Source organism: Gossypium arboreum, chromosome 3 (assembly GCF_025698485.1).
Source record: "Gossypium arboreum isolate Shixiya-1 chromosome 3, ASM2569848v2, whole genome shotgun sequence".
NCBI lineage: Eukaryota > Viridiplantae > Streptophyta > Magnoliopsida > Malvales > Malvaceae > Gossypium > Gossypium arboreum.
Window position 1 is genome coordinate 96,182,754 of NC_069072.1, and position 15,493 is coordinate 96,198,246.

At 39.4% G+C, this 15,493-nt stretch overlaps 1 non-coding gene across 1 annotated transcript; it reads left to right on the top strand.

Moving 5' to 3' along the window:
- Positions 1–13,768: 13,768 nt before the first annotated feature.
- On the top strand, positions 13,769–13,875 carry LOC128291360 (small nucleolar RNA R71). Its single transcript, XR_008281136.1, has one exon. It is a non-coding gene; the product is annotated as a small nucleolar RNA R71 (small nucleolar RNA).
- Positions 13,876–15,493: the final 1,618 nt, after the last annotated feature.

Here is a 15,493-nt window from a genome sequence, read left to right on the forward strand (position 1 = left end):
ATGAATGCATCATGGCGAATACATCACAATCATGCCCTTTCAACTTCAATCATGGTTAAACAAAAGAAAACTCAATGTCTTACTCAAGATGGCTACAAAGAAATTTCAAGAGTAGACAATCCATCATTGCATGCATCATCATCAAGCTTCACACTTAGCATGCAATGGCTTTATCACAATATCAACTTTGACCAAATACCACTTCCATGGCATAACAAGGATTTGAACCATGGCTAACATGAACATCAAGTTGGCAACTAAAACATGCATGAATCTCATGACACAACCTCATACATACCTTAATCTTGGTGCAAGTTTAGCCAAATCTCCTTCTAGATCTCTTCTAAACAAATAAAATGAAGCAAAATCTCTTCTTCCCCTTAGTTTTGGCTCAAAGAAAGGATGAACAAATTTTTTCTTTCTTCCTTTACAACTCACGGCAATGGGGAGATACCACACTCACACACACATTTTTTTTCATTCTTTTCTTACCCATGCTTATTTGTTTATTATTTCTCCCTAATGCCCAACAAAACATGTTTCATGACATGTTTAGCCCATATTCTTGGTCATGGCCGCCACCACCTATAAAAGGGAATTTGACATGCAAGTCCATTGTTTTGCATGCATGCTTTAATTAGTCATCACACATTTCCCTATCGTACTTTCAAAGTTCACTACTAAGTCCTTTCTAGTGAAATTCACCTTTATAACACTAAATCAATCATCAAAAAATGTCATACATGAGCATACACATATTATAGGCATCAAAATAAATTTCAAATTATTTTTATGCCTCGGTTTTGTGGTCCCGAAACCACATTCCGACTAGGGTCAATTTTGGTGTCACAACTCTCCCCACTTAAGAAATTTTCGTCCCGAAAATCTTACCGTAAATAGGGTTGGGTATCGCTCTTTCATAGAGTTCTCGGTTTCCCAAGTAGCTTCTTCTATCTCGTGCTTGAGCCATAACACCTTCACTAGCGGAACCCGCTTGTTTCGCAACTCTTTCACTTCCCGTGATAGGATACGAATCGGTTCTTCCTCATAACTCATATTGGCTTGAATTTCAACTTCTGATGGACTAATCACGTGCGATGGATCAGATCTATAGCGTCGAAGCATCAAAACATGAAAGACATCGTGAACCTTTTCGAGTTCAGGGGGCAAAATCAAACGATATGCCACTGGACCGACTCGCTCGGATATCTCATATGGCCCAATGAACCTCGGGCTCAACTTGCCCTTACGGCCAAATCTGAGTATCTTTTTCCAAGGCGATACCATGAGAAACACTTTATCACCCACCTGATACTCGATATCCTTACGCTTCAGATCCGCGTACGACTTCTGACGATCGGAGGCTATCTTTAGACTTTCACGGATTACTTTCACTTTCTGTTCAGCATCTCTAATCAAATCCACCCCGAAAATCTTACTTTCACCGAGCTCAGTCCAAAACAATGGTGTACGGCATTTACGACTGTATAAAGCCTCGTAGGGTGCCATCTTAATACTTGATTGAAAGCTGTTGTTGTAAGCGAATTCAATCAACGGCAAATACCGTTCCCATGAACCACTAAACTCAAGGACGCAACATCTCAACATATCCTCAAGTATCTGAATTATCCGCTCGGATTGACCATCGGTTTGGGGTGAAAGGCGGTGCTGAAATGCAACTTGGTACCCAAAGCTTCTTGCAACTTTTTCCAAAATCGCGAGGTAAATCTCGGATCTCTATCCGACACGATGGAAATAGGCACCCCGTGCAATCTCATAATCTGAGAAACGTACAATTCGGCTAATTTGTCCATTGAAAAATCCGTACGTACGGGGACAAAGTGAACCGACTTAGTCAATCTATCTACCACGACCCAAACCGCATCCTTCTTACTCGCTGACAATGGCAGTCCGGATACAAAGTCCATTGTGACTCGATCCCATTTCCACTCGGGTATCGTGATTGGCTAAAGTAATCCTGAAGGCACTTGATGTTCCGCTTTCACTTGTTGACATATTAAACATCTCGAAACAAAGTCGAAGATGTCTCGTTTCATACCATGCCACCAAAACCGACGTTTCAAATCGTTGTACATCTTCGTACTCCCCGGGTGGATTGCCATTCGGCTACAATAGGCTTCATTCAGAATTATCGAAATGAGTTCCGAATTCTTTGGAACACACAAACGACTTTTGAACCTCAAACAATCGTCATCATCGATTTGAAACTCCGAGACCTTGTTCGGAACACACTCAGCCCGTTTTGTAGCCAACTCGTCGTCGACTTTCTGAGCTTCTCGAATTTGATGTGTCAATAATGGTTTGGCTTTCAATTCAGCCACTAACACACTATCGGATCGAACAGACAAGTGCACATTCATCGCTCGTAGAGTGAATAACGATTTACGACTCAAGGCATCCGCAACCACATTCACCTTTCCGGGGTGATAGTCAATGACCAGCTCATAATCCTTTAACAGTTCGAGCCAACGTCTTTGTCGCAGATTTAAGTCTCTTTGGGTCATCAAATATTTGAGACTTTTGTGATCCGAGTACACATGGCACTTCTCACCAAATAAGTAATGTCGCCAAATCTTTAAAGCGAATACGATGGCGACTAATTCGAGATCATGGGTCGGATAATTTTTCTCGTGTGGCTTTAATTGCCTCGGCGATAGGCCACAACTCGACCTTCTTGCATCAATCACAACCTAACCCAAGTAGGGAGGCGTCACTATAGATGACAAACTCTTTGCGGATTCGGGTTGCACTAGAATTGGGGCTTCGGTCAAATAAGTTTTAGTTGATCGAAACTTTTCGACATTTTTCCGTCCATTCGAACTTAACATCCTTTTGGAGTAACCGTCATCGGCGTGGCTATCGTTGAGAAACCTTTACAAATCGTCGGTAATAACCAAGCCCCAAAAAGCTCCTAACCTCGTAATATTTCTGAGGCTTCCAATTAAGTATGGCTGAAATTTTATTTGAATTCGACTCGAATACCGATCAGATACCACATGACCCAAGAAGCTAACCTCTCTAACCGAACTCACACTTCTTGAACTTAGCATATAATTGCTTATCCCGTAAAATTTGCAAAGCACTAACCTCGGTGTTCAACATGTTCGGTCTCATTTCTTGAATAGACCAAGATGTCATCAATGAACACGACTACGAATCGATCCAAATATGGTCGAAGATCTAATTCATTAAATCCATAAATACCGCAGGGCATTAGTAAGCCCAAACGGCATCACTAGGAACTCATAGTGACCATATCTCGATTCAAGGCGGTCTTGGGTACGTCCGAATCTCGGATTCGCAATTGATAATAGCCCGATCTCAAATCTATTTTCGAGAACACCGAGGCTCCTTCAGTTGATCGAACAAGTCATCGATACGTGGTAACGGTATTTGTTCTTTATCGTCGCTTTATTAAGTCGACGATAGTCGATGCACGACCTCATGGTTCCATCCTTCTTTTCACAAACAACACCGGCGCACCCAAGGCGAACAACTCGGCGAGCAAAACCTCTATCCACCAATTCTTGCAACCGAGCTTTCAACTCCTTTAATTCGTTGGTGCCATACGATACGGAGCTATCGAAATTGAGTGGTACCGGTACCAATTCGATGCCAAATTCTATTTCCGAACGGTGGTAAACCCGCAATTCTTGAGGAAAACATCCGGTATTCACAAACCACGAGACGCAGATTCGGGTTTCTTTTACGATTCCTTGTCATCGAGCACATACGCAAGGTACGCCGCACCCTTTTCTTACATATTTCGGGCCAACATTGCGATATTACGGTGGCAACCCTTTAAGTCCGTAGACTCAACCCGAATTATCTCGTTATTCGCGCACCTCAAATCGATAGTCTTGCTTTTGCAATTTACAACCGCATCGTGCATGGTCAACCAATCCAAACCAAGAATAACGTCGAATTCATCGAGCGGCAAAAGCATCAAGTCCGCCGGAAAACAAGAACCTCGGAACACTAGGGGACTTTTCTTGCACACTTTGTTGACAAGCACGTAATGACCCAAGGGTTTGACACCGAATTACAAACTCGAAGAGACTCAATAGGCAAAGTCTTCTTTGGATGCTAAGGTTTCACATATATAAGAATGAGTAGAACCGGGGTCAATCAAAGCAATCACATTAGTATTGAAAAGAGTGAAAGTACCGGTAATGACATCCGGAGGCGGCATCCTCGCGTGCGGCGTATGGCATAAGTCCTAGCAGAGCCCGAGCCTCAGATCGATGGTAGCATCTCTAGATCCTCTCGACCGCCACTAACATTGCCCACATTTCTAGGTGGCCTACCTCGGCGATGGTAGCACCGGGTTTCCACTTTGACTTACATTTTGTTCAAGCATCCTCGGGCAATCCTTCATAAAGTGGTCGGCCGATCCGCACTTATAGCGGGAGCGATCACGGAACCAACAGACTCCCGAATGCCATTTGCCACAATGCGGACACTCCGCCCTCTCTCGGCGATCATTTCCACCATGGCGATCAAGTGACTTGTGTGGTCACAGGGGTCGATCGCGTCCTCGTCTAGAAAAGCCCGTGGCGCCTCTAGACCGGCTCACATCATCTCGAAATCTCTTGATGCTTGTTGAAGAGACTTTCCGAAGACCTCTTCGAATTCTCCGGTTCCCACATCGACTTTTTGTTTCTCCTTTCTAAGCTCTTGACTTTACAAGCTCGCTCAACAAGTACTACGAACTCTCGTATCTCGAGAATGCCAACGAACATCCTTATATCATCATTCAGCCCATCCTCGAAGCGTTTACACATAATAGCTTCGGATCAAGCCTCACAAATTTTCGTTCGTAGTCGGTAACTGACATAGAACCTTGCTTAAGATCAAGAAATTCCCTTCGCTTTTGGTCGATGAATCTCTGACTGATATACTTTTTCGGAACTCGGTTTGAAAGAATTCCCAAGTCACTTGCTCTCTAGGCACCACAGAAGTCAGAGTACTCCACCAATAGTAGGCGGACTCACGTAGCAAGGAGATGGTACACTTTAAGCACTCATCGGGTGTACAAGATAGCTCATCGAGCACCCGGATAGTGTTGTCCAACCAAAATTCAGCTCGCTCGGCATCATCGTCATCCATAGCTTTAAATTCAGTGGCCCCATGTTTTCAAATCCTATCATTGGGGCTTACTTGACCTTATTTGGTCGATTCTCGGAGGTATTGTAGGTCTGGGGTTGCATTTGTCGGGAATGGAGGTTGTGGAAGCAATTGTGTTAGTTCGAATGTATTGGTTAAACCATTCATTCATCACACTATAAAAGGCTTGCTTAGCCTCATCATTCGGATTGCTGGCCATAGGTTGAGAGTCCATGGCGTTGTCCCTCTTGCGGAGCAGCGCCACACTCTCCACATCATCAGCTATCGCTTCGGTTGGGATCGGGATCCATTACTATAAACAAACACAAAGTCAAATTGTCGAAATCACCACACTATCGATTCATCATTTAATGGCATGTATAGCTAGACCCCAAACACATCACGGTAGTCCTAGAATCGACTAAACCGTGGCTCGATACCAATAAAATTGTAACACCCCAAACCCGAGACCATTGCGATTGTCGGACACGAGGGGTTAACAAGCCAAGTCCACATATTTTGCCCACCAATTTGACATTTCCAGTCAGGCTGGAAAACTGCGTCACCGTCGCCTTAAAAATCATATCTCGAGTTTCAAAACTCGAAACTGGTTTCATAAATTTTCCTGAATTTAGACTCATATATCCATCCATGGACTTATTTCTAGAATTTTTGGTCGGGCCAATTGGTACATTTTATTAGTTAAAGTCACCCATGTTACAGGGATCGACTGCTCTGATCTTCGCGCGTTACAACTTGAATATCTCTCTGCACAGGGCTTTAATACTGGTGCCGTTTGTTTCTAATGAAACTAGACTAAAAATGGAATCTGTACATATAAGGCACGACTCCTAATTATTTCTGGATAATTTATAGTAAATTTTTAAAGTTGCGACAGGGGACCCAGAAACCGTTCTGGCCCTGTCTCACAATAGCTTTAATATCTCTTAACATGTAACTCCTATGACCGTTTCGTTTCTTCCATATGAAAATAGACTCATCAAGGTTCATTTACATAGCTTATTCACTATTTAATACCATTCCTACAAATTTTAGTGATTTTTCACATTCACGTCACTGCAGCTGGCAGCATCTGTTTTTAAGGTAGGTCTTACCTAGTTTGTAGTCTCCATGAACCAACTAGTCTTGCCATACATAGGTTCACATATGATCATTTTAACCATACCAATGGCTGATCATGTGACCAACATTCCCATTTCAATCCATAATCACATCATGACACCATATATATATATATACAAACCGCAAATAGTCTAAGTTCAGTACTTCACTTTTACGAGCCATTTTCGCATGGCCATACACATATACCTCACAACATATTTAAACCAGCAAGGGTAGTCCTATACATGCCATTTCAAAGTTCAACCAAAATTTATACCAAAATGGAGGCTTTGATAGTGTGGATGACTTGACTTTAATGATCCCGAATCCGATTGCTATCGAGCACAATTTATAAAACAGAGAGCCAAAGCAGCGGGTAAGCATTTTTATGCTTAGTAAGTCTTAAGGAATAAAATCAGCTTTAATTAAAGCAATACATTCACATGGCCAAATGCATCATTTCATTAATACACATTCACATAATCATTCTTACTTCACACTTCATCATTATATACTTTCACAAGGTATCAACCAATTCAATAGCTGAAATTAGTTAGTCGATCGGCGAATGTTGCTCAAACATGTCGACTTTCCAATGCACATATAAACATACCTTATTCTTTGGGCTTTTCGAGCGTACCAATTGAATTCATTACAGCAACCAACACTCACCTCCAGCCCAAGCTTCTTGAATACAACCGGATATAACCACGTGCACGAATGCCTTGGTCTTAGCCCGGATAGAACGACTCGCATACGAATGCCTTGGTCTTAGCCGGATGTAGCCGCTAGCACAATTGCCTTGGTCTTAACCGGATATAATTTCCAGCAATAACGTCTTGGGACTTAGCCGGATATCATTCAATTGCTCATGCACACATACATCAATAATCATTAGACATTCATATTTCATTTTCGTTACTAAGGCTCAAACACAAATATAATCACTAGCATAATCGCCTTGGGACTTAGCCGGGTATCATTCAAATACTCATACACACATAAATCAATAATCAATACACATCCATATTTCATTTCACATAATTCAAGTAGGGTCACTTCTTGAGGACTTACCTCAGATGTTGTCGAAGCGGCTTTTACGGCTATTCGATCACTTTTCCTTCCCTTGTCCAATTGTGGCCCTCTAAGCTCTTGAGCTAATTCAAACAAATTTAATTTATTAATACCTCATTATGCTAGCTTATGGCGAATATGACAAGGAGTTTAAATGGTCATATGGCCACCCTTTAGCTTGAGTACACAATGGTCATGCACATTTTATACTACATCAAGCAATTCAATACAATCCATTCAAGCATCAAGGAAAAGCTAAGGCCATCAATCGGCTACTTAAGGCCGAACATACATGTCCAATTTGAGGCCAATTATACACTTAACACCACACAAAAACAGCATGCATTTTACTAGTTAATGCTTTACATATTGTGGCTCAATACTTATAATACATCATCAAGCACTCATATGGCCGATTATACTTAGTCATACTTGCACCAAATCAACAATAAATTCCAAGATTTCCACATCATAGGTATTCTAGGCGAATGTACTTGCAATTTCACAAACATTCTTCAACATTTTCTTCTTTAAACAAACATATTCATCACTTACTTCATAACCAAAACATCATGTGCAAACATATATATACATATATGTGCATGGCCGAATTTCAAGGTGTCCATAGCCATCCAAAACACAAATTTTAACTAACATGCAAGAAACATGAACCATGCTCATGAATGCATCATGGCCGAATACATCACAATCATGCCCTTTCAACTTCAATCATGGTTAAACAAAAGAAAACTCAATGTCTTACTCAAGATGGCTACAAAGAAATTTCAAGAGTAGACAATCCATCATTGCATGCATCATCATCAAGCTTCACACTTAGCATGCAATGGCTTTATCATAATATCAACTTTGACCAAATACCACTTCCATGGCATAACAAGGATTTGAACCATGGCTAACATGAACATCAAGTTGGCAACTAAAACATGCATGAATCTCATGACACAACCTCATACATACCTTAATCTTGGTGCAAGTTTAGCCAAATCTCCTTCTAGATCTCTTCTAAACAAATAAAATGAAGCAAAAATCTCTTCTTCCCCTTAGTTTTGGCTCAAAGAAAGGATGAACAAATTTTTTCTTTCTTCCTTTACAACTCACGGCAATGGGGAGATACCACACTCACACACACATTTTTTTTCATTCTTTTCTTACCCATGCTTATTTGTTTATTATTTCTCCCTAATGCCCAACAAAACATGTTTCATGACATGTTTAGCCCATATTCTTGGTCATGGCCGCCACCACCTATAAAAGGGAATTTGACATGCAAGTCCATTGTTTTGCATGCATGCTTTAATTAGTCATCACACATTTCCTATCGTACTTTCAAAGTTCACTACTAAGTCCTTTCTAGTGAAATTCACCTTTATAACACTAAATCAATCATCAAAAATGTCATACATGAGCATACACATATTATAGGCATCAAAATAAATTTCAAATTATTTTTATGCCTCGGTTTTGTGTCCCGAAACCACATTCGACTAGGGTCAATTTTGGGTCACAAAGTCGGCTCACTTTATCCTGTCGCACGGATTTTCATTGGATAAACTAGCTGAATTGTATGTTTCTCAGTTGTGAGATTACACGGGTACCGATTTACATTGTGTCGGATAGAGATCCGAGGTTCACCTCGCGATTTTGGAAGAAATTGCAAGAAGCTTTGGGTACCAAGTTGCATTTCAGACCGCCTTTCACCCCCAAACCGATGGTCAATCCGAGTGAATAATTCAGATACTTGAGGATATGTTGAGATGTTGCATCCTCGAGTTCGATGGTTCATGGGAGCGGTATTTACCTTTAATTGAATTCGCACAACAATAGTTTTCAATCAAGTATTAAGATGGCGCCTTACGAGGCCTTGTGCGGGCGTAAATGCCGTACACCATTGTTTTGGACCGAGCTCGGTGAGAGTAAAATTTTCGGAGTGGATTTGATTAAAGATGCTGAACAGAAAGTAAGAGTAATCCGTGAAAATCTGAAGATAGCCTTCGATCGTCCGAAGTCGTACGCGGATTTGAAACGAAAGGACATTGAGTATCAGGTGGGAGATAAAGTGTTTCTTAAAGTTTCGCCTTGGAAAAAGATATTCAGATTTGGCCGTAAGGGCAAGTTGAGCTCGAGATTCATTGGGTCGTACGAAATCTCCGAACGAGTTGGTCCAGTTGCGTATCGTTTGATTTTACCCCCTGAACTTGAAAAGATTCACGACGTCTTTCATGTTTCGATGCTTCGACGCTATAGATCTGATCCGTCCCACGTAATTAGTCCATGAGAGGTTGAAATTCAAGCCGATATGAGTTATGAAGAAGAACCAATTCGTATCCTAACTCGAGAAATGAAGGAGTTGCGAAACAAAAGGGTTCCATTAGTAAAAGTGTTATGGCTCAAACACGGGATGGAAGAAGCTACTTGGGAACCCGAGAACTCTATGAAAGAGCGTTACCCAAACCTATTTACGGTAAGATTTAGGGGACGAAAATTTCTTAAGTGGGGAGAGTTGTGACAGCCCAAAATTAACCCTAGTCGGGAAGTGGTTTCGGGACCGCTAAACCGAGTCACCGAAATGTTTGAACGTAATATTTATTGTCTAGAATATGTAATTATGAATGTGTGAAAATTTCAAGTTTCAATTTAGCCGATAGCATGTGAATTCAGTTAGTAGGACTTGTGTGACACTTTTGAAAAGTGATAGGCTAATCTATAAGGACCTAATAGTGCATGTAGCCAAAGGGGAGGACTTGCATGTCAAATTTCCCCCAAGTTCTAGTGGCCGGCCATGACAAAGAAATATGGGCAAAACATGTCATAGACATGTTTTGTTGGTGCATCATGGGTGGAAAAAAAAATAAATTAATGAGCATGGGTAATAAAGAAATGGAAAAAAAGAAAAAAATGGTCTCATGCATGCTCTATTGCCGTGAGTTGAGGGGAAAGAAAGAAAAAAATTTTTGTTCATCCTTTCATTCTCTCTTGACCAAAAATACTAAGGAAGAAGAGAGAATTTTTGCTTCATGCTTGGGTTGGAAGAGGATTAGGAAGGGGTTTGGCTATACATGCATCAAGATTAAGGTATGTTTGAGGTTGTGCCATGAGATTCATGCATGTTTTTAGTTACTAGCTTGATGTTCTTATTAGCCCATGGTTCAAATCTTTGTTATATAATGGGGATGGTGTTTGGCCAAGGTGGATTTTGTGTTAATGCCATTGCATGTTAAATATGAAGCTTGCTAATGGTATATGTGATGGTGGATTGATGGCTCTTGGACTTTCTTTTTAGTATTTTTGAGTAAGACATTAAGTTTTTGCTTAATCATGACCAAAATTTTGGTGTTGTGATGTATTCGGTCATGGTATATCCATAAGTATGATTCATGCATGTTGCATGGTAGGTAAGATTTGAGCTTTGGATATGTGTTTATATTTGGATATAAACAACTTGAGATTCGCCCTTGCACCTACATGAATATATGTTTGCACATGATGAATTGGTATGACATATATACTATTTCAAGGTGTATATTTGCTTGTGATGATGTTTGGTTATGTAGTAAATGAGAGATGTGTATTGAGCTACAATATGTAATCGTTAGTTAGTAAAATGTATGCTGTTTTTTGTGTGATATTAAGTGTAAAATTGGCCTCAACATAGACATGCATATTCGGCCAAATGAAGTAGATTGGTGTGCATGTATTCGGTTAGAGGCAACCATATTGAAGCCTTATCTTGGCTTAGATAATTGATTAAATGGGTAATAAGTGAGGATGGTTGCCGAATATACAAACATACATGTGCATGTGTAATTGAATTATGAATGTTTAGCAAGATGGTTAAACTAGTTGATTTATTGATTAAGCTCAAGGAGTTAAAGAAGGAGAATCAAGCAAGGGAAAGACGAAGGTCATCGAGTAGCCGACTTGGACTATTTTACCCAACACAAGGTAAGTCACTAAGCATATATTTGGTATTGATTTGAATAGACATAATGTCTATATAATTATGCCGAAAGGAATGATGAATTTATATACATGTATGTATGTGGTGATGGAAGTATTGAATGAAAGGAAAAGAGGTGAGATGTATCGAGTTGTTGATTTGGCACTAAGTGTGCGGGTATAAACAATTGTGATCATGAGAATGGCACTAAGTGTGCGGGTTTAAAACTTGTACAGCACTAAGTGTGCGAGTTTGATCATATAGCACTAAGTGTGCGAGTTGATTATATAGCACTAAGTGTGCGGACTCACTATATGCTTTTGAATCACTATTGACACTGAGTGTGCGACACTATTGCGTTGATCACGGACAGCGGATCGGGTAAGTGCCTTGAGTTCATGGCTAATAGGCACTATGTTTATATTTGGGGTTGAGCTTGGTAAGTTTGAACTTATGTGACAATGTAAATTGAAGTCACGTACATGAGAATTATCGTGGAATGAGTGAAAGGTCATGTAGATGTATGATTGTGACGAAAACAAAATGGTGTGTAGAAATGCTTCAAATATCCTATTGATTAGTATATGGAATGTGAATGTGTAACTTGGTATGTGATTGAATCGAAAGGTCTAAGGAACTATGGTATAGTTCGGTTTGAATGGAGTAATTAGCCTCGTTCCATTTTGTTTCATCTTGCGATAATGTTATTAATGATTGTTAGTGCATTGCTTATGACTTACTGAGTTATATACTCATTCGGTGTTTGTTTGTCACCTATTTTAGGTTTCTTGGACTCGACTTTTTGCGTATTCGGGACCGTCATCGAAGTCATCACACCGGCTAACAACTTTTGGTATTTTCTTCGTAGTTGGTCTAGGAGTACATTTCGACATGTATAGGCTATTATGTTTTGTTTGAACTTGGTATGTAAAATTTTGAATAGCCATGCGAAAATGGCTTATAAATGTTTTGAGCATAATGTTATAATCATTTGGCATGTATATGCTCATTAAGAGGCACGGAAATGTTTGGCAATGACCAGCCATTAGAATGGGTCATCATGATTATATTTTGGACTATATATGGAAAAGGGGTGGCTGAATCATAGAAACTATGTGTTAGAGAAAGTCTACCCTAGAAATAGATGCTGGCAGCAACAGTGACGTGGATGTGAAAAATCACTAAAAATAGTAGGAATGGAATTAAATAGTGAATAAATTATGTAAATGAACCTTGATGAATCTATTTTCGTATGGAAGAAACGAGACGGTCATATGAGTTGTATGTTAAGATATATTTGGGTTTTCGTGAAACAGGGCCAGAACGGTTTCTGGATTCCCTGTTCCGACTTTGAAAATTCATTATAAATTAACCAGAGATAATTAGGAGTCATACCATATATGTATAAATTCCTCTTTGAGTATAGTTTCTATAGAAACAAACGGCATCAGTATTGAAGCCCTGCACAGGGAGTTATTCGAGTTGTAACGCACGAAGGTCAGTGTAGTCGACCCCTGTAACATGGGAGACTTTAACTAATAAACTGTACTAATTGGCTTGACCAAAAATTCTAGAAAGAAATATGTAGATGGACATATGAGTCTAGTTTCAGGGAAAAATTACGAAACTGATTTTTGAGTTGTAAAACTCAAGTTATGATTTTTGAAGCGACTAGTACACAGATTGGCAGCTTGTCTAGAAAATTCTCAATAAGTGGTTTGAAGTCTGTTAACATCTCGTGTTAGACTCCGACGACGGTCTCGGGTTCGGGGTGTTACAATTCGATAGGTACACTTGCCTTCATCGTGATAATAGTTAGTTTCAAGAACGGTTCATTATAAATATTTAAAACATGTCACGAATATCACGTATCAATACACCTTCAATAGGTTCTCTAAACTATTGGAAGGTTCAGCTTGAGTTGCTTTCTAAACTTGTTGGGTAAAAACAGGTGGCTAGGTCGATCTAGGTTGGGTATAAGTGTTACTGGTTCTAGCCCCTTGGTTACTCCAGGAAAAATTAGGGTGGTTTTACCCAAATGGGTTATAAAAATTAGATTGCAGTCCTTGCCTTCCTCAGTTTTGGTTCTGATTGCCCATGCAATACACGAATTCTGGGTTTGATGGACATTCTTCAAACAAATGTCCTTCCCACAATAAACACAGGTTATAATTTCAAAGTGAATAGGTGGCTAGCTACAAAACTATTAAACCCATTAGTGGTAAAATTTTTAAGCATTGAGAAAATCGAAGATACCTAATATGCAAGTGAAGTGAGAGTGTCCACTTCATATACTCCAACGATTCATATTCTTGATGCTGTTGATTGGTTGGCTATTGATAATTGTTGCTGGTAATCCTCTCAATGATTTCATAGGCCTTGTTATACGACTTAGAAAGGAGAGCACAATCAGCAGAAGCATCCACTACTATCCTCGTATGAGCATTTAGACCGTTATAAAACTTCTCAAGTTGGATTGAATGAGGGATTTTGTTATGAGGGCACTTCCGTAGTAATTCTTTATACCTTGATCATGCCTCATATAAGGACTCATCATCCATTTGTTGGAAAGCAGTGATCTCGTTCCTCAACTTAGCATTCTTGCTAGGCGAGAAATACTTCATGAGGAATCTTTTTGCTAACTCTTGCCATGTGGAAATGGAATTTGGTGGCAATGAGTTCAACCAAGCTCGAGCTCTGTCCCTCAGCGGATATTGGAATAGCTTTAATCCTAGTGCATCTTCGGGTACTCCAGCTAACTTGAAAGAATTGCTCACCTCCATAAATAGTCTTAAGTGAAGGTGAGGATCTTCGGTGGGCATTCCACTGAATTGGCCCACTGTCTAAAGCATCTAGAACATGATTGGCTTCAGCTCGAACTGTTGTGCCTCGATTTCGAGTCTCCTAATACCCAGATTAAGATCATGAAATACTGGCACAACATACTGTCTTAGAGCTCTAACCCTATCATCAGTAATAAGGATAGGATTTCGAGCAGTGTTTGCTCCATTTTCTTGAATCAGATTTTCAAATTTTATTTCTTCGATCCTTCTTTGACTTGCTTGTCTTCTTTATTGTCGGAAAGTTCTTTCAATCTCAGGGTCTACAGGGAGTAAATTGATAATTCGATCAATACTCATAAACACCTGAAACAAACACAAAAAAATTAATTAAGTTCAAATTGAACAGAAAAATAAACCAAAAATGCAAAATTCACAAATTCACAAATAATGACTTTTAAAATAGTCCATGGTAACTGCACCAAAAACTTGGAACGATGGAAATGTGCAAGTGTACACAAGCTACATATTAGTCTTCTACAGTGGACTGTCCCAAAATTTGTTTTAAAGCACTCTTATCTAAAACTTTTTCTTTTCTACCCAAAAGTAAAGATGGAGGAAACACCAAACTCCTGGGTTACTTTATACTACAGACATTTGAGGCTAAATTACAACTTAGCAATTTATGCTTCTCGGAGTTTAACTTTTCATTTGCTACTTTTGTTCATTTTAGCTTAATAAATTTTTAGTAACTTTTTAATAACTTTTTAATAACTTTTTGCAAAAGTTATTTCAAGATCAATAAGGATTGAATGAATACAATCTAAATGTCAACAATATGATTGAGAATCCTAACCTTATGGGTCAATTCTATTAATTTCATTCTATATTCGCACAAAATTACAGACTATTTTCATCATTGGACATTCCTAAATTAGCTATCATGCAACCAACTCAACAATGCTATAACAAACAATTCAATATAATTACCCAAAATGCAAGAAATGTAAATGCTATGGCAATTCAATATATTTACTCAATAAAATGCATGTTGCACCCCCAAACCTAAGGGATGCAGTATCCTCAATGCATAAAAATAAAAATAACAAAATGTAATAAAAATTATTTAAGTAATAAAGGATAAAAAAAAGACTCCTATGTTCACATGCTTGGCTGATGATAGTTGTGGTACTTTATTGCCTATGATCAACTTCTTTGCAATGTGCTTGTATCTTGGCTTTCGTTTGAGTGATTGAAGAGGTGGATCCTCATCTTCCTTGTTTACCTCACTGATCTCATTAATGAAATGATTGATTTCTTTATCTTGAGCAGACATGTCTTCTACTAGTTCATGTTGAACAGCTTCTTTGCCTTTCTCAGTTGCTTCGGCAGCAGGGGTGGTTCCTTTTTGTGCTTATTCCTCACTCCCAAT